This window comes from Drosophila virilis, unplaced genomic scaffold, assembly GCF_030788295.1.
Source record: "Drosophila virilis strain 15010-1051.87 unplaced genomic scaffold, Dvir_AGI_RSII-ME tig00001562, whole genome shotgun sequence".
NCBI classification, from domain to species: domain Eukaryota; kingdom Metazoa; phylum Arthropoda; class Insecta; order Diptera; family Drosophilidae; genus Drosophila; species Drosophila virilis.
Window position 1 is genome coordinate 41441 of NW_027212843.1, and position 23349 is coordinate 64789.

The following is a 23349-nucleotide window of genomic DNA, read 5'->3' on the forward strand; positions in this document are numbered from 1 at the left end:
ACCTGGACGCTGTGTCGAGGACGCCTGATAGCACGTGATGACCAGCGTTGCCGCCAGCCAGGCGGTATACGTACTTGGTCTCTTCGTGGACTTTAAAGGCGCCTTTGACAACATTGAGTGGAGCGCCGCGATGCGCCGCTTGATTGATGCGGGATGCAAGGAAGCTTGCTTGTGGAGCAGCTTCTTCTGTGGCAGGAAAGCCAGGATAACCAGCAGATGTGGCGAAGTCGAGGTGGAGGTCACGCGAGGGTGTCCCCAGGGATCCATCAGTGGGCCGTTCATCTGGAACACCATGATGGATGTCCTGCTCCAACGCCTGGAGCCCTTGTGCACATTTAATGCATATGCCGATGACCTGCTGGTTCTTGTCGAGGGAAAGTCGAGACCTGAACTGGAGCGTCGAGCAGCTAAGCTAACGTGCGTCGTGGGAGCTTGATGAGCCGAGGTCGGAGTGTCGATCTAAACCAGCAAGCCGGCAATGATGATGTTGAAGGGGCGTTTTGCCGTTTCCAGGCCGCCCGTGATACGGTTTGCAGAAGCAAGCCTTCCATATGTCGACAAGTACCGGTACCTTGGCATCACAGTCGGTGAACGGTTGAATTTTCAGCCGCATATCGCAGGATTACGGGATAAACTGACTGGAGTCGTCGGAGCATTGGGCCGCGTGCTACGGGTTGACTGGGGCCTCAGTCCCCGAACCAGACGCACTGTATATGCCGGACTCATGGTGCCTTGCGCACTGTTTGGTGCCTCGGTATGGTATTCCGCGGTCAGGGGAGAGTCGGGAGCCAGGAGGCGCCTCATCTCCTGCCAATGAGTCATGCTCTTGGGATGCCTACCGGTATGCCGTACAGTGTCCACCGTGGCACTGCAGGTGCTTGCCGAAACTCCACCGTTGGATTTGGTAGCCAAGCAGTTGGCAATTAGATTCAAGGTCAAGCGTGCACACACGCTGGAGGATAGTGACGGGCTGTTCGGTCTAGATGTGGCAAATCTACACCAGAGGCGGATGAAGGCGTTGCTGGACGAAGGCATGTGCTCCGAGTGGCAACGGAGATGGGATAGTGATGAGCACAGTCGACCGACTCATCAGTTTATCCCGGACGCATGCTTCGTCTACAGCCAGCGAGACTTTAGATTCGGTCTTCACGCTGGATTCTTGCTGACGGGCCACGGGTCGCTAAATGCATTTCTGCATCAGAGAAGTCCGAGTGCAACGCCCGCATGTCAATGCGGTGCAGAGCATGCAGATTGGCAGCACGTGCTAGTTGCTTGCCCACTCTATGCAGATCTGCGAGACCTCGACGGACTTGGTGTCAGGAGAGAAGATCCCCGTTGGGACTTTTCCCGGGTCCTGGAGACAACAGAGTGGCTACTACTCCTGGAGATGTTTGCGGCGAGGGATGATGTGAAATGCAACCACACAGGGCCGACCAGTGCCGGGCTGACGTTAGCCAAAACTGGGAGTGGCATGGACTGTGTCACGGAGCCAAACAGAGCTTAATGTGGTAGACAAACCCCAATTTGGGGTAAGTCGAACAATGGATGACCCATTCCGTGTTTGTCGTCAACAAAACTGGGGAGTGGCAATTGCTACGATCAGCCGACGACTGTAATTTGGTACCACGGGTAACCAGGAGCCCACGGAACTCGTTCCGTCCTGGTTAGTTGGTGCGGCCCTTCTGGGAGTATCGTGGTGGCTGTGGTTCGATACCCAATTGTGGGGAGAGTTTTCACTCGGCGTGGAGTTGCGTGTCAACCGGGTGCTGTACCCATAGACCAGCGGAGGTATAGATAGACCTCACCTCCCACAAAGGGCGCCATCACTGATGGCGCCAGCGTTAATCTGACGCTAGAAGTTGACGAGAGGGCCCTGGTTTTCATACCGATGCCGGTCCCTCGTCCGCACCTATGCTTGCCATAGGTGTGTCGGCTTAGACCACAAGGTTTCCGAGTGCCGGCTTAAGCAGGACATATGCCGACAGTGTGGACAGATGGGGCATATCGCAGCCAAGTGCGCAAATCCGGTGGACTGCCGGAATTGCCGCTTCAAGGGGCTACCCTCGCGGCATTGGGGGCTTGCTTGTGGAGCAGCTTCTTCTGTGGCAGGAAAGCCAGGATAACCAGCAGATGTGGCGAAGTCGAGGTGGAGGTCACGCGAGGGTGTCCCCAGGGATCCATCAGTGGGCCGTTCATCTGGAACACCATGATGGATGTCCTGCTCCAACGCCTGGAGCCCTTGTGCACATTTAATGCATATGCCGATGACCTGCTGGTTCTTGTCGAGGGAAAGTCGAGACCTGAACTGGAGCGTCGAGCAGCTAAGCTAACGTCCGTCGTGGGAGCTTGATGAGCCGAGGTCGGAGTGTCGATCTAAACCAGCAAGCCGGCAATGATGATGTTGAAGGGGCGTTTTGCCGTTTCCAGGCCGCCCGTGATACGGTTTGCAGAAGCAAGCCTTCCATATGTCGACAAGTACCGGTACCTTGGCATCACAGTCGGTGAACGGTTGAATTTTCAGCCGCATATCGCAGGATTACGGGATAAACTGACTGGAGTCGTCGGAGCATTGGGCCGCGTGCTACGGGTTGACTGGGGCCTCAGTCCCCGAACCAGACGCACTGTATATGCCGGACTCATGGTGCCTTGCGCACTGTTTGGTGCCTCGGTATGGTATTCCGTGGTCAGGGGAGAGTCGGGAGCCAGGAGGCGCCTCATCTCCTGCCAATGAGTCATGCTCTTGGGATGCCTACCGGTATGCCGTACAGTGTCCACCGTGGCACTGCAGGTGCTTGCCGAAACTCCACCGTTGGATTTGGTAGCCAAGCAGTTGGCAATTAGATTCAAGGTCAAGCGTGCACACACGCTGGAGGATAGTGACGGGCTGTTCGGTCTAGATGTGGCAAATCTACACCAGAGGCGGATGAAGGCGTTGCTGGACGAAGGCATGTGCTCCGAGTGGCAACGGAGATGGGATAGTGATGAGCACAGTCGACCGACTCATCAGTTTATCCCGGACGCATGCTTCGTCTACAGCCAGCGAGACTTTAGATTCGGTCTTCACGCTGGATTCTTGCTGACGGGCCACGGGTCGCTAAATGCATTTCTGCATCAGAGAAGTCCGAGTGCAACGCCCGCATGTCAATGCGGTGCAGAGCATGCAGACTGGCAGCACGTGCTAGTTGCTTGCCCACTCTATGCAGATCTGCGAGACCTCGACGGACTTGGTGTCAGGAGAGAAGATCCCCGTTGGGACTTTTCCCGGGTCCTGGAGACAACAGAGTGGCTACTACTCCTGGAGATGTTTGCGGCGAGGGATGGAGTGAAATGCAACCACACAGGGCCGACCAGTGCCGGGCTGACGTTAGCCAAAACTGGGAGTGGCATGGACTGTGTCACGGAGCCAAACAGAGCTTAATGTGGTAGACAAACCCCAATTTGGGGTAAGTCGAACAATGGATGACCCATTCCGTGTTTGTCGTCAACAAAACTGGGGAGTGGCAATTGCTACGATCAGCCGACGACTGTAATTTGGTACCACGGGTAACCAGGAGCCCACGGAACTCGTTCCGTCCTGGTTAGTTGGTGCGGCCCTTCTGGGAGTATCGTGGTGACTGTGGTTCGATACCCAATTGTGGGGAGAGTTTTCACTCGGCGTGGAGTTGCGTGTCAACCGGGTGCTGTACCCATAGACCAGCGGAGGTATAGATAGACCTCACCTCCCACCAAGGGGGAATGTCATGTTCGACAAGCATGCATTCAATTTGGTACCGACGGGGCACTGCACATGCAGTGTCTTGGAGGGGCGCTAGTCCGACGCTTTGATTCGACTCGCTGTATTTCGAATACCGTGGTAGTAAACCCCTACGGGGTACACGCCACGTTTACGTCGTTGCTGCGTGAGCAACAGGCGTTCGTGTGTGTGTGAAACCGCCAGCTTCTACGTGTGTGTCTGTGTGTGCGTGCTATTTATATATTAAATAGATAAGCGCACACCCCCGCTGCCGCCCCGTAAAAAGAAGCCCGCTGAGAAGGGGACTTTCGAAAATTGTAGGATGACATCGATGAGGTAACCTTGTCATAGTCGTCATCGAACAGCGAGGTAAGGCGGAGAAGCAAGCAGCGCCTGAGGAAGGCAACTTCGGAAAGCGCTGTCAGCTCAGTTGGTGCGCGTGAGGGGAGCGCTGTTCCCGCGGGAGCCGCAGATGGCTCGCCCGGAGCAGCGGGTGCAAGTGTGGAGGAGCGGGTTTTTGCCGTTCCTCATGCCGTGAGCGCTTTGAATGTGTCTGAACCTGCCATGACAGGGCCGTCGACAAGTGCGGCGGCTTTGAGGAAGCGGAAAGAAACAACTGTCGAGCAGATGAAGGGGACAACGGGGGCTTTATTGCAGCTTGCACTCAAGGAGAGAGCTCATTTGCAAGTTAGTTGATTCTACAGGGCAGTATGAGCAGCTCCTGTTCGCGCTTGTGGCGCAGAATGTGCGGCTGCAGGGGCGCTTGGAGGCCGTTTGCGGGGGTGCAGGCGTTTCGCATGGTTTGCATGTTCCAGCCGGCCAAGCGCGGGCTTCGTCGGTGAACGCCGCCAGAGGGGTTCCCAGGTCGGCAGTGCCGTCTACCCCGGAGATGCCTCGGCCAGTCGAGACCTGGTCCTTGGTTGTGCGCAGCAAGGCTGCTGGCAAAACCGCTAAGGACGTGGTTGAGCAGGTGGTGAAGGAGATAGGTCCCTCTCTTGGTGTGCGGATACATGAGGTGAAACCTCTAAGGGATGGAGGTGCGTTAATTCGGACTCCATCGGTCGCCGAGCGTGAGAAAATTGTGGAGAACACAAAGTTCAACGAGGTGGGATTGGAAGTGTGTGTGAATGATAAATAAGGGCCGAAAGTTGTGGTTCAGGGCGTTCACTCGCAGATCACCCCTGACGAGTTCATGGGTGACCTTTGCGAGATGAACTTAATGTTGCACTGAATTGCCGCAATTGCTCCTTTAAGGGGAAGCCGTCGGGATATTTAATGATGTCTCTAGCCTGTCCCATATACGGGGCGATTGTTGCGCGGGCGAATGCTAGACATTAAAATGTCGAGCAGATTTCTTCAGCTGAATTGTCAAAGGTCGTATGCAGCTATGTGTGATCCCCTCGAACCGTACATTGCTTACATGGATGAGGTGCTACTACTGGTTAGTAGCGTACCGAGTGGGCCGTGTCCCAGGATGTTCGGGTCGTTAACGAACCCAGTGAGTGGTGTACGTTTGCGGGTCCGGTTGGTCAGAGTGACATTGATGTTACTCTAGTGAATGCGGTAGCAATGAGTATGTATACTTTTCATTGGTGTGTACTAGGTGGGCTTGGCGTGAGTGACCGCAATCCGATTGAGATTGTTGTCACACACACTATTACGAGGAACGAAAGTGTTGCGGGTAATCGCTGGCGCACTTGTAGTGTGAATTGGTCCCTTCATGGGCTCATTGTGCAGGAGGCGGCAACGCAAGTTCCGCTTAATGCATTTAATGAATTGAATGTGGATGAGCAGGTCGTATGTGTGAATGGGTGGATAACTGGTGCGAATGATCGCATTTTTGAGAGGCACCGTAAGGTCAACCTTAAGCATGTGAAGTGGTGGACGAATCAGTTAAGCACCAAGCGGCGGATGGTCCGGTCTCTGCGGAAGCGATTCTAAAGGGCCAGAGCTACCAATGCGGATGGTGCAGCCCAACTCAGGATTGAATATAGTCGGTGTATGAGTGAGTACAAGCAAATGCTTGTAAAGGTGAAAGAAGATGAATGGCGCTCTTTCCTGGAGCGCAATAAGGATGACCCCTGGGGTCGTGCTTATAAAATAGTTCGAGGTAGCGGCAGGGAAACGGATGTAAGTAGCCTCCGTGTTGGTAACGTTCAGTTAACGGCATGGACGGATTGCATGATTGTCTTGTTGAATGAATTCTTCCCCAGAGCGGATCATCAGGACTCACCACCTAGTGTGGTTAGGCCTGTTGATCCGCTTCTGGATAGTTGGAGGTGGCTTTCTCGAGGTTAAAGTCGAGGAAGTCCCCTGGTATGGATGGATTCACTGGAGAAATGTGTAAAAGTGTCTGGAAGTCAATTCCAGAGTATATGAATGCGATGTATGCGAAGTGTCTGAATAAGGGTTATTTCCCCAGTGAATGGAAGTGTGCGAGAGTGATAGTGCTCCTGAAGTCGCCTGACAGTATCAGGAGCAATCCTAGATCTTTTCGGGGCATCAGTCTTCTTCCGGTTCTTGGAAAAGTTCTGGAAAGGATTGCGGTAGAAAGGCTTCAGGAGAGAATGAGTGACCAAATGTCTGACAGGCAATTTGATTTTAGGCAGGGCAGATGTGTTGAGGATGCGTGGAGGTATGTTAGTGACTCTGTTGAGGCTAGCAGCTCCACGTATGTCTTGGGCATCTTTGTTGATTTTAAAGGTGCTTTCGACTACCTGAGTTGGGCGAGTGTTTTGAGAAGGTTGGATGAATGCGGGTGCCGAGAATTAGCTCTCTGGAAGAGCTATTTCTCTGGCAGACGCGCGTGTGCTGTAGGGCGGTGTGAATGTGTGAGCGTAAATGTGGTTCGTGGCTGTCCGCAGGGATCTATCTGTGGCCCATTCATTTGGAACCTCATGATGGACCCCTTGCTGGTGCAGCTTGAGCAGATGTGTAAATGTTGTGCGTATGCGGACGATCTGCTCATCTTGATTGAGGGTCGGTCGCGTCTTGAGATCGAGACGAATGCGGGTATGTGCTTGCACACTGTGTACGAGTGGGGTGAAAGTGTTGGGGTCAGTCTTGCAATGGACAAGACAGTGTCAATGCTGCTCAAGGGCAGATTGGCAACTAGTCGGCCACCCATTGTCAGACTGAATGGAGTGAATGTGAGGTATGCGTCTGAGGTGAAATACCTCGGCATAACCTTCGGCGAGAGGATGTGTTTCACACCTCATATCGCTGGTCTCAAGGCCCGGCTACTTGGTTTGGTGGGGCAAGTGCGTCGTATTTTGAGGTCTGACTGGGGCCTAAACAGACGTGCTGTCCGCACCATCTATGAGGGTCTGTTTGTTGCATGTGCAGCATATGGATCGTCTGTATGGTGCAAGGCGGTCACGACTGTGGTCGGCAGAAAGAAAGTGCTGGCTTGCCAGAGAGTGCTTCTGTTAGGTTGTTTGCCTGTGTGCCGCACTGTCTCTACGGAGGCAATGCAGGTACTGTTAGGAGTAGGCACTCTTGACTTGGAGATCAGGCGTCGAGCCTTGATGTACAGGATCAAGAGGCGGCTGCCATTGCTGCAGAATGATTGGCTAGCGGGTAGGGATGTGGAGAGTTTAGGGCTTAGTGAATGCAAGAGATTGGTGAAAGAGTGTGTTTTGTCTGACTGGCAAGTCAGATGGGACACTAGCGTGAATGGGCGTGTCACTCATCGGTTTATACGGGAGGTTACATTTGCCGGCAGCCGACCAGACTTTGGGTTCGGCCTGAGTCTTGGATTGCTGTTGACTGGTCACGGTTCCCTCAATGCATTTCTCCACTCGTGGAACCTTTATGATAGTACAGAATGCCGTTGTGGCTCGTCTGCTGAGACATGGGAGCATGTTTTTTGTGAGTGCACAAGGTATGCAGATCTTCGAGATCTGAGGGGGATGGGTATAAGTGAGGTTAGTGGCGGGTTTGACGTAAGTCAATCACTCTCCACTAGTGATAGGGTTAGAAGAATGAGTGAGTTTGCTAGAGCTGCATTTTCCAGGCGGCGGTTGCAATTGCAGGAAGGAATTGTATGAATGATGATGGATGGTAGATGTGGGAATGTGGGGGTACGAACATGGGGGTGTGCCTGAATGGTATTTTTTGTTGAACATTGTGTTGTGTTGGGGCTACCAACCCTTAACTGTTTTGGAGTTTAAATTGGAAGTACCCTTCTGGTACGAGGCCTGACCAGAGGCTTTTAATCTGGTACCACGGGTAAGCAGGAGCCCACGGAACTTGTTCCGTCCTGGTTAGTTGGTGCGGCCCTTCGGAGAGTATCGTGGTGGTTGTGGCTTAACACCCAAATGCGGGTAGAGCATCGCTCGACGTGGAGTTGCGTCATACAACCGGGTTCCGTGATCCAGAGAGGAAGAGGAAGAGGCTTAGGTAGTCCTCGTGCCAAACCAAGGTAGAAGTCACAACCAAACAGTCGTGTCTTTAATTGGTACCTGCGGAATTGATGTTCCAAGGGGGCGGTGATTGACGCTTGAATTAATCCTATACTAGGAACCGTGAGATTAAGCCATCGTGGCAGGTGCTCACGTTAAGCCCACTGACTTTCATGTCCCTTTCTACTCAGTTTGTTCCAGACGTTCGTCGCGAGCAGACGTGTCGCGGAGTTATTTTTGTGTCGAAATCAAAAGATAAGGTGCAGTTGTTCACTTTGGCGTAAACAAAGCCATTAAACTTAACGGGACAACTTGCGGTAAATAGCAATAAAACTGCTTGTGCCCAAGACAGCGCGAAAGCTGTGCAAAGCAGTGCAAACGCGTTAACTGCTTTATAAGCAGTGCACATAGTGCGAAGCAGTGTGGAATTTTAAAAAGCAGTGCAAAGCTGAGTTAAAGAGTGTAAGCAGCGCAAATAGAGCAGTGCAGTTCGTCAACCAGGAAAGCGGTTTGTGTCCGGGCTATCGCGTGGTGTTGCCGACGGAGGGCGCCACGACAATGGACGCCAGAAGCGTGGCCGGCAGGGCGTCTAGTGCCGAGTCGGTTGCCAGCGTCGCCGCCGATGGAAGGAGGAGGGTAAGGAGAGGGAGGAGCCGTAGCACGATTTCCCCCCGCCTTGCCCTGGTGGGTGTCGCCCCCGAAGCCGCGCGCGAAGTGTCGGCAGCCGTTAAGCGATTGGAGGTGTAATGGTTCCAAGATTAAAAGACGTCCGTCTTTCTTGATGGTTCTTTATTATCTGTTTTCTTTTCGAGTTCGAGCTGTCCACCGCGAAGCAGTGAGCAGCCGTTTTACATACATGGTTTTTGGCTTATTATATACAGCAAGAGAGTCAGAGAGAGTCATGCGCGTACATATGTATACACAACGACGGTCAAGCGTGAGAACGCTGACTTAGCTATTTGGGCGGTCGTTGTTATCAAGTGCGGATCATATTTCGTCTGCACTTGAATATGCGCAGAGGGCACTTATCGTTAGGCGCGCTGCGACAAAGTCACTGCTTATGTTTGCATTCTGTTGGCATAACAACAAAGTGTTGCAGCCTTATTCATATGTATGTATATACATATGTACGCATGCTACATCTCCCTCCTTTTAAAAAATAACGTAATACAATGGAGTTATTTTCCTTAATAATTATTTATTTCTATTATTATTATATATTATTTTTTTTTTTTTTATATATATATTTTTTTTTTTTTGTGTATTTTTGCATGCTTGATTATGAATTAAAAATTTTTAATCTGTCCTTATGGACTGTTTGCGTTTTATTCTTATTTCCAGAAATAACTATATTATCCCTATCTTCTATTTTTTCTACTCTATAGGGCCCTGTGTATTTAAAATCTAGTTTATGTCCTACTTCATTTTTTAATAAAACCTTATCTCCTATGGATAATTTTAATTCCTTACTATTTAAGTCATATCGCTTCTTTTGTTTCATCTTATTTAATTCTAGCATATTTCTTGCTCTTTTGTATGCTACTTCTAATCTATACTTACTCTCCTTAGCATAATCATCTATGTTATATTTTGGTTCTATGTTTGCTATGCTATTGAAGTATTTTGGTAGATTACATGTCTTACCAAATACTAATTCATACGGACAATAATTATGTGCCGTAGAAGGGGTCGTATTAAAACAATAGACAAAGTATTGGAGCCATACGTCCCAATCAGTTTTATCAACTGATATATAAGATCGTATGTATTCGTTAAAAGTTCTGTGACTTCTTTCGACTGTTCCAACTGTCTGGTGATGATGTGCAGTTGATGTTATGTTGTCTATTTTCATAAACTTGCACAAATCATTTATAATTGAGTTCTTGTATTCTGTTCCCATGTCCGTAATGAACGTCTTCATTGGACCGTACTTTAGAATAAAAGATTGGAATATACCTTTGGCTACTGTACTAGCGTTTTTGTTTGGTATTGGTATCGCGACTAGGTATTTAGTCAAGTCACAAATTAATGTGATTGCGTACTCATTACCATTATCAGATTTGGGTAGCGGACCAATTGTGTCCACTATAACCCTATCGAACGCATGTACAGGTGTATCAGTTATAATTAATGGGGTCTTACTATGCTTAGTAATTTTAGCTTTCTGGCAGTTGTGACATTTACGTATGTACTCAGTAATATCTCGAGTCATACCTTTCCAAAAGTAATGTCGTTTGACCTTGGCCAAGGTTTTTGTAATGCCAGTATGACCTCCTTGTATTGGGTCGTCATGTAGTGTAGACAATATAGCTTCTTTTTCTTTATTGTTTGTTATTGTGGTCACCGGGTTGAGTAGCGCTACCCTTAATTTAGTCAATATTTTATTGCCCATATTTTTGAAATTATCTATTGAAATTGTATCAAAGATATTTTCCCACGGTGCCATTTTCAATTGGCTTATTTTCAATATACCGGCTTCATTTTCGAGCCTTGGGAATAGTTGACCTAAGTCAATATTTCCATTTGTATATAGATCACCAATGTTAATTCTTGCAATAATTTTCTTGCCATGTTTAAAGAAACAAAGCGTATCTTTTATATGCAAGGTCACTACTTTGCGTACCTCGTCATTGTTAATGACTTCGTATACGTTGGGCTGTGAAGCTTTTTCTGTAGATTGCCTTGGCAATTCTACCTGATATTTTTCTGCGCAGGAATTTTGTCTACTTTGATATCTTGTAGTGACTTTGTGGATTATCCCTGTTATTTCCTGTAGCTGTCTTATGGTTATTCTTGATAACGCATCGGCTACGAAATTATCTTTACCCTTCAGATATTCTACCGTAAAATTATATTCCTCTAATTCAAGCCTCATACGTGTTAACTTTGAACTTGGATTTACCATTGAAAATAAGTAGGTTAGCGGTCTATGGTCAGTTTCAACCGTGAAATGGTAACCATAAATATATGGTCGGAAATGCGTTATTGCCCAATGAATAGCCGCTAATTCTTGCTCAGTAGTACTCTTTTTACTTTCTCCTTTAGTAAAGGATCTTGATGCGTATGCAATTGGAAGTCGGAGTCCATTATGGTTTTGAGTTAAAACCGCTCCACACGCCTGGATATTGTAACAAGGTTGGGTTCATAAGAGCCATTTTGAGGTGATCGAAGGCATTCTGGCATTCAGATGTCCATTCGAACTTAACGTCTTTTTTACATAATCTTGTTATGTGACGTGAATAGTCAGCAAAATTTTTAATAAAGCGCCTATAGTAATTGCAAAATGCAACGAATCGCCTAGCGCTGTCCGCATCATGTGGGACTGGGTAGTTCTTTATGACGTCGTATTTTTTATCGTCTGGCAAGATTCCTTTATCAGTGCATTTATGTCCCAAAAATGTGACTTCATGCATGAAAAATGAACATTTTTCTGGATGTAGTTTCAGGTTGAATTTCCTACATTTGTCAAAAACTTCAGTTAAATTTTTGACCATATGTTTTTCGGAACAGCCGATTACTATCAGATCATCCATATAAAGGAAGGCCTGAGATGGTTCGAGACCAGAAAATGCTATTGTCATCATTCTTTGAAAGGAGTTTGGGGCTATTTTCAAGCCAAATGGTAATCGCGTAAAGCGATACGAGCCATTGCTCGTTGAAAATGACGTTATATCTCTAGAACTTTTTTCGAGTTCGATTTGGTGAAAGCCAGACATTAAGTCTAGGCATGAAAAATATTTTGCTCTACCTAGCTGATCTAGAATTTCATCAATTCTCGGTAGCGGAAATTTATCGGACAATAGCTTTTTATTAATTTGACGATAGTCAATTACTAATCGCCATTTCTTCTTGTCAGAGTCCGGAAGGGACTTCTTCGGAACTAATAAAAGTGGGCTATTATACTCTGAGGCTGATGGTTCGACTATTTTGTCGTCTATTAGTTTTTGCACTTGGGCTTGAATTTCTTGTACTTGGCTGTGAGGACTTCTATAATTTTTTATGTATACGGGCTCATCATCCTTCAATCTAAGCTTTTGCTTGTAAAAATGATTAGTTGTTATCGATTCGGTTTCTAATCCGAATATGTCGGTATATCTGGTGCATAAATCTTTTAATTGATTTTTAAATAAAGGTGGAAAGTTTTTGGTTAATTTTTCCATAACGAAGTTGTCTCTTCCTTCGTTGGTTTCTTTTACTATATCATAATTGTTCAAAGTTTCATATTTTATTTTATTTAAGTTTACTATCTTATTGGCATTTGTTGTATTTATAATACGGACATATGTATTTTTGTGATTGGATATCGTGTTTGCGATGTAAATTCCTTCATCAATTTCTTGATTTAATATAAGAATTTGATTTTGTATTGAGGGAATTTGTATTTCACGGACAACTTCGGAACGAGCTGGGAGTACTGTGGTATTATTGTCACAAGTATGAAGTATTTTTAATCGAATTGGATAATTTAAGTTGTTTGGGCGAAGAATAAGTGAGTCGCCACTTTGAGTGAAATCTAGTTGGCAATTATATTGTTTTATAAAATCTATGCCTAGTATGCCATCACTCGGTATTGGGAAGTTTTGTTCGACTAAATGAAAATTATGTGAAAATATATATGTGCCTGTAGTGAGTTCTATAAAGGCTAAGCCTTTTGAAGGAATTATGCCTTCGCCAATACCCGATATTTGGGTAGTAATTTTTTCGTTTACATTTTCGAATATATCTGTATTTTCTTTTAATATGGATATATCTGCACCAGTATCTACTAACAGTGTAATTGATTTACCTGTTCTTTCATTCTTAATTTTTACAAACATGCTAAGATTAAGGTTGCTGGTTTTTATTGAGCTATTTATTGGCTTTGAACATCTGAGGGGTTGGTTTTCCGAGTTACCTTGAGTTACTCGGACATTACCTCTATTGTTACTGTTCTGGTTTTGGTAGCCACCTCGGTTTGAATTGTTTCTACTTCGGTTGCCACCTCGGTAATTTCCTCTGAAATTACCCCTATTGTTGTTATTACCATTATAGTGGAAATTACTATTGCCGCGGCTATTGCCTCTACCTCTTTGGTTGTTACGGCTGTAATTTCCACGATCGTTTCTGCCTTTGTAGTACAATATTGTACTTGGGCATCTAGTCATTTCAGTACTGCATTGGATATATTTACACATAGCATCATTGAAATTGCTGAAATTGCCCGCTTCTAATATTATGCGAAGCTTTTCGTATTCGCAATTCTTTGTCATGGCAGATATTGTTTCTTTAGTAGAAAATTTCTCTGCGTTATCAAAATCTAGTCCATCGTCAATATAGGCTGCTTCCAGTTGCTTACGCAAGCTGTCAATTTCAGCTGTATATTGCGAGGCTGACTTGCCTTTCTGCTTTATGTTAAGCAACTTAGCTTTGATAACGTCAGTTGACTCGCCTTTGATATTGTTATTTAATTTATTTATAATACCAATAATAGATGTTTCATTTTGTACTTTGTACAAAATTAGGCCAATTATTTTAGACTTTATGACTTCTACGGCTAAGTCTTCTTGTGTACCTTTAGTACGATCGACTAGTCTTAAAGCCGTTAGAAATCTGGCCAGTGATAGCTTTGCCATCAAATTCCGGAATTGTAGACGATACCTGTCTTACATATTCGCGGTCTAAGGCCACTTGATTTACAGCCATGTTTGGTTCTGTTAATTCAAGTGGCTCAATGTCGCTATCAGCTTCAGCATCAGGGTCACTATTTAGTGTTGGCTTAGACTCATTCAGTTCTTCTAGTTGATCTGGTTCAAAAGTTGCCATTAATTTTAAATCTGCTGGGATATCTATTACTATGTTGTGCCTAGTGCTGATATTCGATATTCTAGTCCCAAGTGATTTGATTATTTTCTTACATTGATTTACATGCTGCTCTGTAAGCCTATTTTCTTTACTTAAATAAAGTTGAACTATGTTATTATAGTTTAGCACTAATATGTTTATGTGGTGAATTAGCGTTTCAACCCTTATAGGTGCGTTCTTATTAACACACTTATAAGATTTTTCGAATTTATCTTTGAAATTATTTATTTTTTTCGCTAATTCACTCCATTCCATAGTTCTCTATTTATGAAGTTTTACCATTATAATTGGGCACTCGCCGTCCACTGGACTACTATTTCTTTAATGCCAACTTATGGCAGTGTATTTAAAATTATGCCTTTTATCTTATTGTTGTAGAATATTCAATGCACGAATTCTAAAGTCTGCGTCGCTATTATATATTGCTTCTAAGTATACTTCTATCGCAAACTTATTAATAGGCATTTCTGGTAATAAGAATATATATATATTTCATTTTATTTATTTATTTTGTCGCTTATCATTGTTCAAGAAAAATTTAGATTTTATCCAGGTCATTTGCGTGACTCTGGTATCTCCTTTTTATGCATTTATTATGATACGTATATAATTTGTACAATAGATGTCCTACTAATATGACAAATATCGTAACGACAAAAATTGTTATCAATTTTACATCTGTGTTGCTGACCTCAACTTTATTTATTACGTTAGCCGTCGAGTCAACAGTCTTAACGTCTACCAAACCCATATTTGGGGTTGTTATTCTTAATATATACTTGGGTCCTTGATTTATATATGAACTTATAGTTTTGTTAACGCTATTCATTAACTTTATAAGGTTTGTAGTTTGAGTTTATATTTAAAAATTTTTTGTATTTACGCCCGTGGGCGGGGAGAAATTTAATATTAATTCAGTTTTTACTGAATGTACATTTTATCCTGCCTAGTATTTCGAATGGCTTTACGGGCCAAACGTCTTGCCGGTCGACTCAATTGTCGTCGGGCATTACAATAGTTTTACAAATATTTTAATAATAATTATAATTATACATTTTTTGCTGTACGCCCTCTGTGGCGCTGTCGGTCAGTTCACCCTTGGTGTTTTCCAGCGTTGGTACAAGGGGCGGTCTGCCTCTCGTACTTCTTCTTGTTCCAGCGTTGGTACAAGGGGCGGTTTGCCTCTCGTACTAGTTTTTACTCGTGGGTGGCCGCTGACATGTGCCCAGGCAATGTTGGCTGTAAAGCGGTCCCTCGCAGTCTGCTGGGCATTCACGTTGCCTTCTCGGGATCGGTTGTGGCTGTGGTCGATGTGAAACTAGATTAATAAGTTTTTCCTCTGAGAGACAGGGGGGGCTCTTTACTTTGTTTAACGACTCAAGATGTTTGAGTTCGTCATGTAGCTTGACTGCAGTTTCCCAAGGTATTGGGTTTTGGGACTTATATAAGAGTCTTACGATCTCAGACTTTCTTTGCCTGATCCGCTCTTTAATGCCACTGCGCCTTTTTAGCTTTAAAGTATTTTTAGAGCTCATGCCCCCTGTACTCACTCAGTTAATTTTTGATTCTCCAGGGTGTGTGCCGTTCCAGATGCTTCGTTGTTTCAGTTGTTTTTGAGTGTTATTTCCTTTTAATTTACTTCCTTTAATTACTTTTATGACTGGTTTAAAATTAGAGTTGAAGTTATGTATCTTAACGTTTTCATGTTTTTGTGAAGTCCTGTCACGGTCGCCATGTAATGGTTCCAAGATTAAAAGACGTCCGTCTTTCTTGATGGTTCTTTATTATCTGTTTTCTTTTCGAGTTCGAGCTGTCCACCGCGAAGCAGTGAGCAGCAGTTTTACATACATGGTTTTTGGCTTATTATATACAGCAAGAGAGTCATGCGCGCACATATGTATACACAACGACGGTCAAGCGTGAGAACGCTGACTTAGCTATTTGGGCGGTCGTTGTTATCAAGTGCGGATCATATTTCGTCTGCACTTGAATATGCGCAGAGGGCACTTATCGTTAGGCGCGCTGCGACAAAGTCGCTGCTTATGTTTGCATTCTGTTGGCATAACAACAAAGTGTTGCAGCCTTATTCATATGTATGTATATACATATGTACGCATGCTACAGAGGAGCTGTCCACGTCGCTGGCAGTGCGGAACGCTCTGCTCGAGAGCCTGGCAGACAGATCGTCTGCAGCACAGCTCGCCGCCCCCACCCCAACTGCTGCTCACCAAGTCGTCCACCAAGTTGCCCACCATGCTGCCCGCACCGCTGTCCCCGTCCCAGGAGTGCCGATCGCTGCCCCACGGATCAACAAGCCAGTTGAGACGTGGTCCGCGGTGGTCACGAGTCGGGACCCGAGCGAGTCGGGCAAAATGGTGGCCAAACGGATCATGGAGGAGGTCGCACCCACCCTTGGAGTGCGGGTGCACGAGGTGCGGGAGCTCAAGCGAGGCGGCGTGGAATTCCGCACACCATCGAAGGGCGAGCTCAACAGAGTGGTGGCAAACACCAAGTTCGTGGAGGTTGGACTCAACATCCAGCCGAACAAAGGATTGAGGCCGAGGATAACGGTGTTCGATGTGGACACATCGATCCTGCCCGAGGTGTTCATGGAGGAGTTGTATACGAACAACTTCAAGGAGGAGATGACAGCAGCGGTGTTCAACAAGGCAGTACACCTTGAGTCAAAGCCGTGGTCCGTCACTGATGGCGCCAGCGTTAATCTGACGCTAGAAGATGACGAGAGGGCCCTGGCAACTTTTGAAAAGACCGGACGGGTGTATATAAAGTGGTTTTCATACCGATGCCGTTCCTCGTCCGCACCTATGCTTGCCATAGGTGTGCCGGCTTCGACCACAAGGTGTCCGAGTGCCGCCTTAAGCAGGACGTATGCCGGCAATGTGGGCAAATGGGGCATATCGCAGCCAAGTGCGCAAATCCGGTGGACTGCCGGAATTGCCGCTTCAAGGGGCTACCCTCGGGGCATTATATGCTTTCGGGGTCTTGCCCGATTTATGGCGCAGTGTTGGCGAGGGTGCAAGCTAAACATTAATGTTTAGTTTCATCCAAGCCAACTGTGGCCGGGGCCGCGCTGCGTGCATCGATATCGGTGTACGTATGCGTGACCACGGCCACTCCTTTGCGCTGCTGCAGGAGCCATACTCGGATGTCGTTGGAAGGATTACGGGCTTCCCAGCCGGGCGTTTTCGGAAGCCACGCTCTCGAGGACAGGAAAAGGAGCGCTGCTGTCATCATCGACGACCCAGATGCCATCTGCCTACCAGTGGAGTCGCTGACCACCAAGGCTGGAGTATGTGTGAGGCTCACAGGTAAACATGGCACTGTTTACCTGACTTCCATATACTGCCATGCTCATGCTGCCTTTACAAGGATATTGAGCTATATGGATACCATACTGCTATTGGCGAGCAGTACACCGGTAATTCTCAGCCTGGACGCAAACGCTGTGTCTCCCTTGTGGTTCAGCAAACGGCACGAATTCTTTCGTGGCCAGCTGAACCACAGAAGAGGCGAACAGCTCGATGAGTGGATACTCGGAAGTCGTGCCAACGTGCTAAATCAAGTCAGCGAGGTGTACACGTTCGATAATGGAAGAGGACAGAGCGATATCGACGTAACAATCGTGAACGAAGCAACGTCTACGTGGGCCGCGTATGACTGGAGTGTGGACGAGTGGGATTTGAGCGACCACAACACGATTACTGTTGTGACTTCGCCATCCCCAGCAAATGCAGTTGAGAGCTATGCTCCTGTGCCGTCCTGGAAGCTCGCGAATACTAATTGGCGATTGTTCGACTCGGAGCTGCAAGCATGCATTCTATTTGGTACCGAAGGGGCACTGCACATGCAGTGTCTTGGAGGGGCGCTAGTCCGACGCTTTGTTTCGGCTTGCTGTATTTCGAATACCGTGGTAGTAAACCCCTACGGGGTGTTTGCGCTTATCAGCAATAAATTTTTATTGCTTTGTTTACGTCGTTGCTGCGTGAGCAACAGGCGTTCGTGTGTGTGTGTGAAACCGCCAGCTTCTACGTGTGTGTGTGTGTGTGTGCGTGCTATTTATATATTAAATAGATAAGCGCACACCTGCGAGCGATGCCGCCATGCAAAAAGAAGCCCGCTGAGAAGGGGACTTTCGATAATTGTTGGATGACGTCGGAAGATGAGGTGACCTTGTCGGAGTCGTCATCGAACAGCGAGGTTAGGCGGAGGAGCAAGCAGCGCCTGAGGAAGGCAACTTTGGAAAGCGCTGTCAGCTCAGTTGGTGCGCGTGAGGGGAGCGCTGTTCCCGCGGGAGCCGCAGATGGTTCGCCCGGAGCAGCGGGTGCAAGTGTGGAGGAGCGGGTTTTTGCCGTTCCTCATGCCGTGAGCGCTTTGAATGTGTCTGAACCTGCCGTGGAGGGGCCGTCGACAAGTGCGGCGGCTTTGAGGAAGCGGAAAGGAACAGCTGTCGAGCAGATGAAGGGGATAACGGGAGCTTTATTGCAGCTTGCACTCAGGGAGAGAGCCACGGGGTCGCTCATTTGCGACAGGGCAGTATAAGCAGCTCTTGTTCGCGCTTGTGGCGCAGAATGAGCGGCTGCAGGGGCGCTTGCAGGCCGTTTGCGGGGGTGAAGGCGTTTCGCATGACTTGCATGTTCCAGCCGGCCAAGCGCGGGCTTCGTTGGTGAACGCCGCAGAGGGGGTCCCAGGTCGCCAGTGCCGTCTACCCCGGAGATGCCTCGGCCAGTCGAGACCTGGTCCTTGGTTGTGCGCAGCAAGGCTGCTGGCAAAACCGGTAAGGACGTGGTTGAGCAGGTGGTGAAGGAGATAGGTCCCTCTCTTGGTGTGCGGATACATGAGGTGAAACCTCTAAGGGATAGAGGTGCGTTAATTCGGACTCCATCGGTCGCCGAGCGTGAGAAAATTGTGGAGAACACAAAGTTCAACGAGGTGGGATTGGAAGTGTGTGTGAACGATAAATTAATTAGCGTGGCTCAGTGCAGCAATGCACTGAATTGCCGCAATTGCTCCTTTAAGGGGAAGCCGTCGGGACATCTGATGATGTCTCTAGCTTGTCCCATATACGGGGCGATTGTTACGCGGGCGAATGCTAGATATTAAAATGTCTCGAAGATTTCTTCAGCTGAATTGTCAAAGGTCGTATGCAGCTATGTGTGAAAGGGGCAGCGTCGTTTCCCTGCTGCAGAATCCCTACGCGACCGGAGGTTGCGTAAGGGGATTGCTCGCATGTATGCGAGTATTCCCTGATAGCAGGGCTAACTCCGCTGTTATTGTGAATGATGTCAGCATTGAATGCACTTTGGTGAGTTCAACTGACTGGGGGGTGTGTGTGAGCCTAAGCGGCAGTTTTGGCAGGATTTTTGTAGTGAGCATGTATTGTAAGTTTGGGGATCCCCTCGAACCATACATTGCTTACTTGGATGGGGTGCTACTACTGGTTAGTAGCGTACCAGTCATCCTTGGTCTTGATGCGAATGCATCATCCCCCATGTGGTTCAGTAAGGTATCCAGACATTCGTCTGGATATTCGAACCACACACGTGGTGAGATGCTAGCTGAGTGGGCCGTGTCCCAGGATGTTCGGGTCGTTAACGAACCCAGTGAGTGGTATACGTTTGCGGGTCCGGTGGGTCAGAGTGACATTGATGTTACTCTAGTAAATGCGGTAGCAATGAGTATGTATGCTTTTCATTGGTGTGTTCTAGGTGGGCTTGGTGTTAGCACTAACCAAACAACATAAAGACTGGACATCACATACAAACAGCGATGTCACAAAAAGTATCGGAGGCATCTGGTCCAAAATCGCGCGTAAGGGAGAAAGATATACATATGATGTATTTTTGAACCGCTTACTCTACAGGAAAGTGCTTGGCGCACTCTCTTCCATATGATTTGTGCGATAAAACGGCAACGCTGTTCACTTTTATCTCGCTCGCACTTACTCTCAGCTCTTAATGCTCTCTCTATGTTTAGGGATCATTACAATGTGTGTGTGTGTGTATTTGTCCGACCAGCGAAACTGCGCACAAATTAAATTTTTCCCAAATGCCGAGGCATTTCTACCGTTTTGAAGGCACGGCTAATATGAAATAGAGAAAGGGTTTGCCACGTCGATGCGAAATTCTTGCATTTTAGCTCGCTATCGTTGGTAACGGTACCCAAGCGTTGCCATGTGTGCATTTAATATATTTTGGACTCGCTATTCACGCATACATTCATATTTTGTATATGAATATAAGCATTTATGTGCTTGTGTGCCTGTTGCTTGCCTGCCTGCCTGTCCCCGATGCAAATTTAACAAGATTTTAGGATTTCTGATTTTGGACCTCTACACACAGACACACACATACAAATGTCTGTGAATGGGCTGATCATGGGCGCAAAAGAAAATACATTATTGACACGCGTCTTGTTGAATGAATTCTTCCCCAGAGCGGATCATTAGGACTCACCACCTAGTGTGGTTAGGCCTATTGAACCGCTTCTGGATAGTGAGTTGGAGGTGGTTTTCTCGAGGTTAAAGTCGAGGAAGTCCCCTGGTATGGATGGATTCACTGGAGAAATGTGTAAAAGTGTCTGGAAGTAAATTCCAGAGTATATGAAAGCGATGTATGCGAAGTGTCTGCATGAGGGTTATATCCCCAGTGAATGGAAGTGTGCGAGAGTGATAGTGCTCCTGAAGTCGCCTGACAGGATCAGGAGCAATCCTAGATCTTTTCGGGGCATCAGTCTTCTTCCGGTTCTTGGAAAAGTTCTGGAAAGGATTATGGTCGAAAGGCTTCAGGAGAGAATGAGTGACCAAATGTCTGACTGGCAATTTGGTTTTAGGCAGGGCAGATGTGTTGAGGATGCGTGGAGGTATGTTCGTGACTCTGTTGAGGCTAGCAGCTCCACGTATGTCTTGGGCATCTTTGTTGATTTTAAAGGTGCTTTCGACTAGCTGAGTTGGGCGAGTGTTTTGAGAAGGTTGGATGAATGCGGGTGCCGAGAATTAGCTCTCTGGAAGAGCTATTTCTCTGGCAGACGTGCGTGTGCTGTAGGGCGGTGTGAATGTGTGAGCGTAAATGTGGTTCGTGGCTGTCCGCAGGGATCTATCTGTGGCCCATTCATTTGGAACCTCATGATGGACCCCTTGCTGGTGCAGCTTGAGCAGATGTGTAAATGTTGTGCATATGCGGACGATCTGCTTATCTTGATTGAGGTTCGGTCGCGTCTTGAGATTGAGACGAATGCGGGTATGTGCTTGTGCACTGTGTATGAGTGGGGTGAAAGTGTTGGGGTCAGTCTTGCAATGGACAAGACAGTGTCAATGCTGCTCAAGGGCAGATTGGCAACTAGTCGGCCACCCATTGTCAGACTGAATGGTATGTGAGGTATGCGTCTGAGGTGAAATACCTCGGCATAACCTTCGGCGAGAGGATGTGTTTCACTCCTCATATCGCTGGTCTCAAGGCCCGGCTACTTGGTTTCGTAGGGCAAGTGCGTCGTATTTTGAGGTCTGACTGGGGCCTAAACAGACGTGCTGTCCGCACCATCTATGAGGGTCTGTTTGTTGCATGTGCAGCATATGGATCGTCTGTATGGTGCAAGGCAGTCACGACTGTGGTCGGCAGAAAGAAAGTGCTGGCTTGCCAGAGAGTGCTTCTGTTAGGTTGTTTGCCTGTGTGCCGCACTGTCTCTACGGAGGCAATGCAGGTACTGTTAGGAGTAGCCCCTCTTGACTTGGAGATCAGGCGTCGAGCCTTGATGTACAGGATCAAGAGGCGGCTGCCATTGCTGCAGAATGATTGGCTAGCGGGTAGGGATGTGGAGAGTTTAGGGCTTAGTGAATGCAAGAGATTGGGTGAAAGAGTGTGTTTTGTCTGACTGGCAAGTCAGATGGGACACTAGCGTGAATGGGCGTGTCACTCATCGGTTTATACGGGAGGTTACATTTGCCGGCAGCCGACCAGACTTTGGGTTCGGCCTGAGTCTTGGATTCCTGTTGACTGGTCACGGTTCCCTCAATGCATTTCTGCATTCGAGGAACCTTTATGACCGTCCAGAATGCCGTTGTGGTTCGGCTGCTGAGACATGGGAGCATGTTCTCTGTGAGTGCACAAGGTATGCAGATCTTCGAGATCTGAGGGGGATGGGTATAAGTGAGGTTAGTGGCGGGCTTGACGTAAGTCAATCACTCTCTACTAGTGATAGGGTTAGAAGAATGAGTGAGTTTGCTAGAGCTGCATTTTTCAGGCGACGTTTGCAATTGCAGGAAGGAATTGTATGAATGATGATGGATGGTAGATGTGGGAATGTGGGGGTACGAACGTGGGGGTGTGTCTGAATGGTAATTTTTGTTGAACATTGTGTTGTGTTGGGGCTACCAACCCTTAACTGTTTTGGAGTTTAAATTGGAAGTGCTCTTCTGGTACGAGGCCTGACCAGAGGCTTTTAATCTGGTACCACGGGTAACCAGGAGCCCACGGAACTTGTTCCGTCCTGGTTAGTTGGTGCGGCCCTTCGGAGAGTATCGTGGTGGTTGCGGTTTAACACCCAAATGCGGGTAGAGCATCGCTCGACGTGGAGTTGCGTCATAAAACCGGGTTCCGTGATCCAGATTAAGGAAGAGGCTTAGGTAGTCCTCGTGCCAAACCAAGATAGAAGTCACAACCAAACAGTCGTGTCTTTAATTGGTACCTGCGGAATTGATTTTCCAAGGGGGCGGTGATTGACGCTTGAATTAATCTTATACTAGGAACCGTGAGATTAAGCCATCGTGGCAGGTGCTCACGTTAAGCCCACTGACTTTCATGTCCCTATCTACTCAGTTCGTTTCAGACGGTCGTTGGGAACAGACGTGTTTATTTCATCGCTCGCTTCGCAAACAATTTAAAGATAACGGTGCTTTTAAGCAACGGTATCTTGTTTACATTTTGTGCGCTTATCAGCAATAAAGTTTTATTGCTTTGTTTACGTCGTTGCTGCGTGAGCAACAGGCGTTCGTGTGTGTGTGAAACCGCCAGCTTCTACGTGTGTGTGTGTGTGCGTGCTATTTATATATTAAATAGTTTTTTATTTATTTTAATTTATTTATTTATTAATGGTCGACAAAGCGGGTGTCTTCCTCATTATTCAAAAGATTGTACAATCGAATTATATGCTAAAAGCCTAGTTAAAGGATACAATTTTCTAAATAGCATCACCGACCGATGGAGGTGTTTTATTTGCCAGTCCGGCCAGCTGTGCCCATTTTCACAGCTAATTTTGTCAGTGACGCTATTAGAGCCTACATCTAAGCAGAATGTTGTAAGTAGGAAAAAAGTGATCTCAAGTAAAATTAAAAATAATCTTAATTTGCTATATTAATAA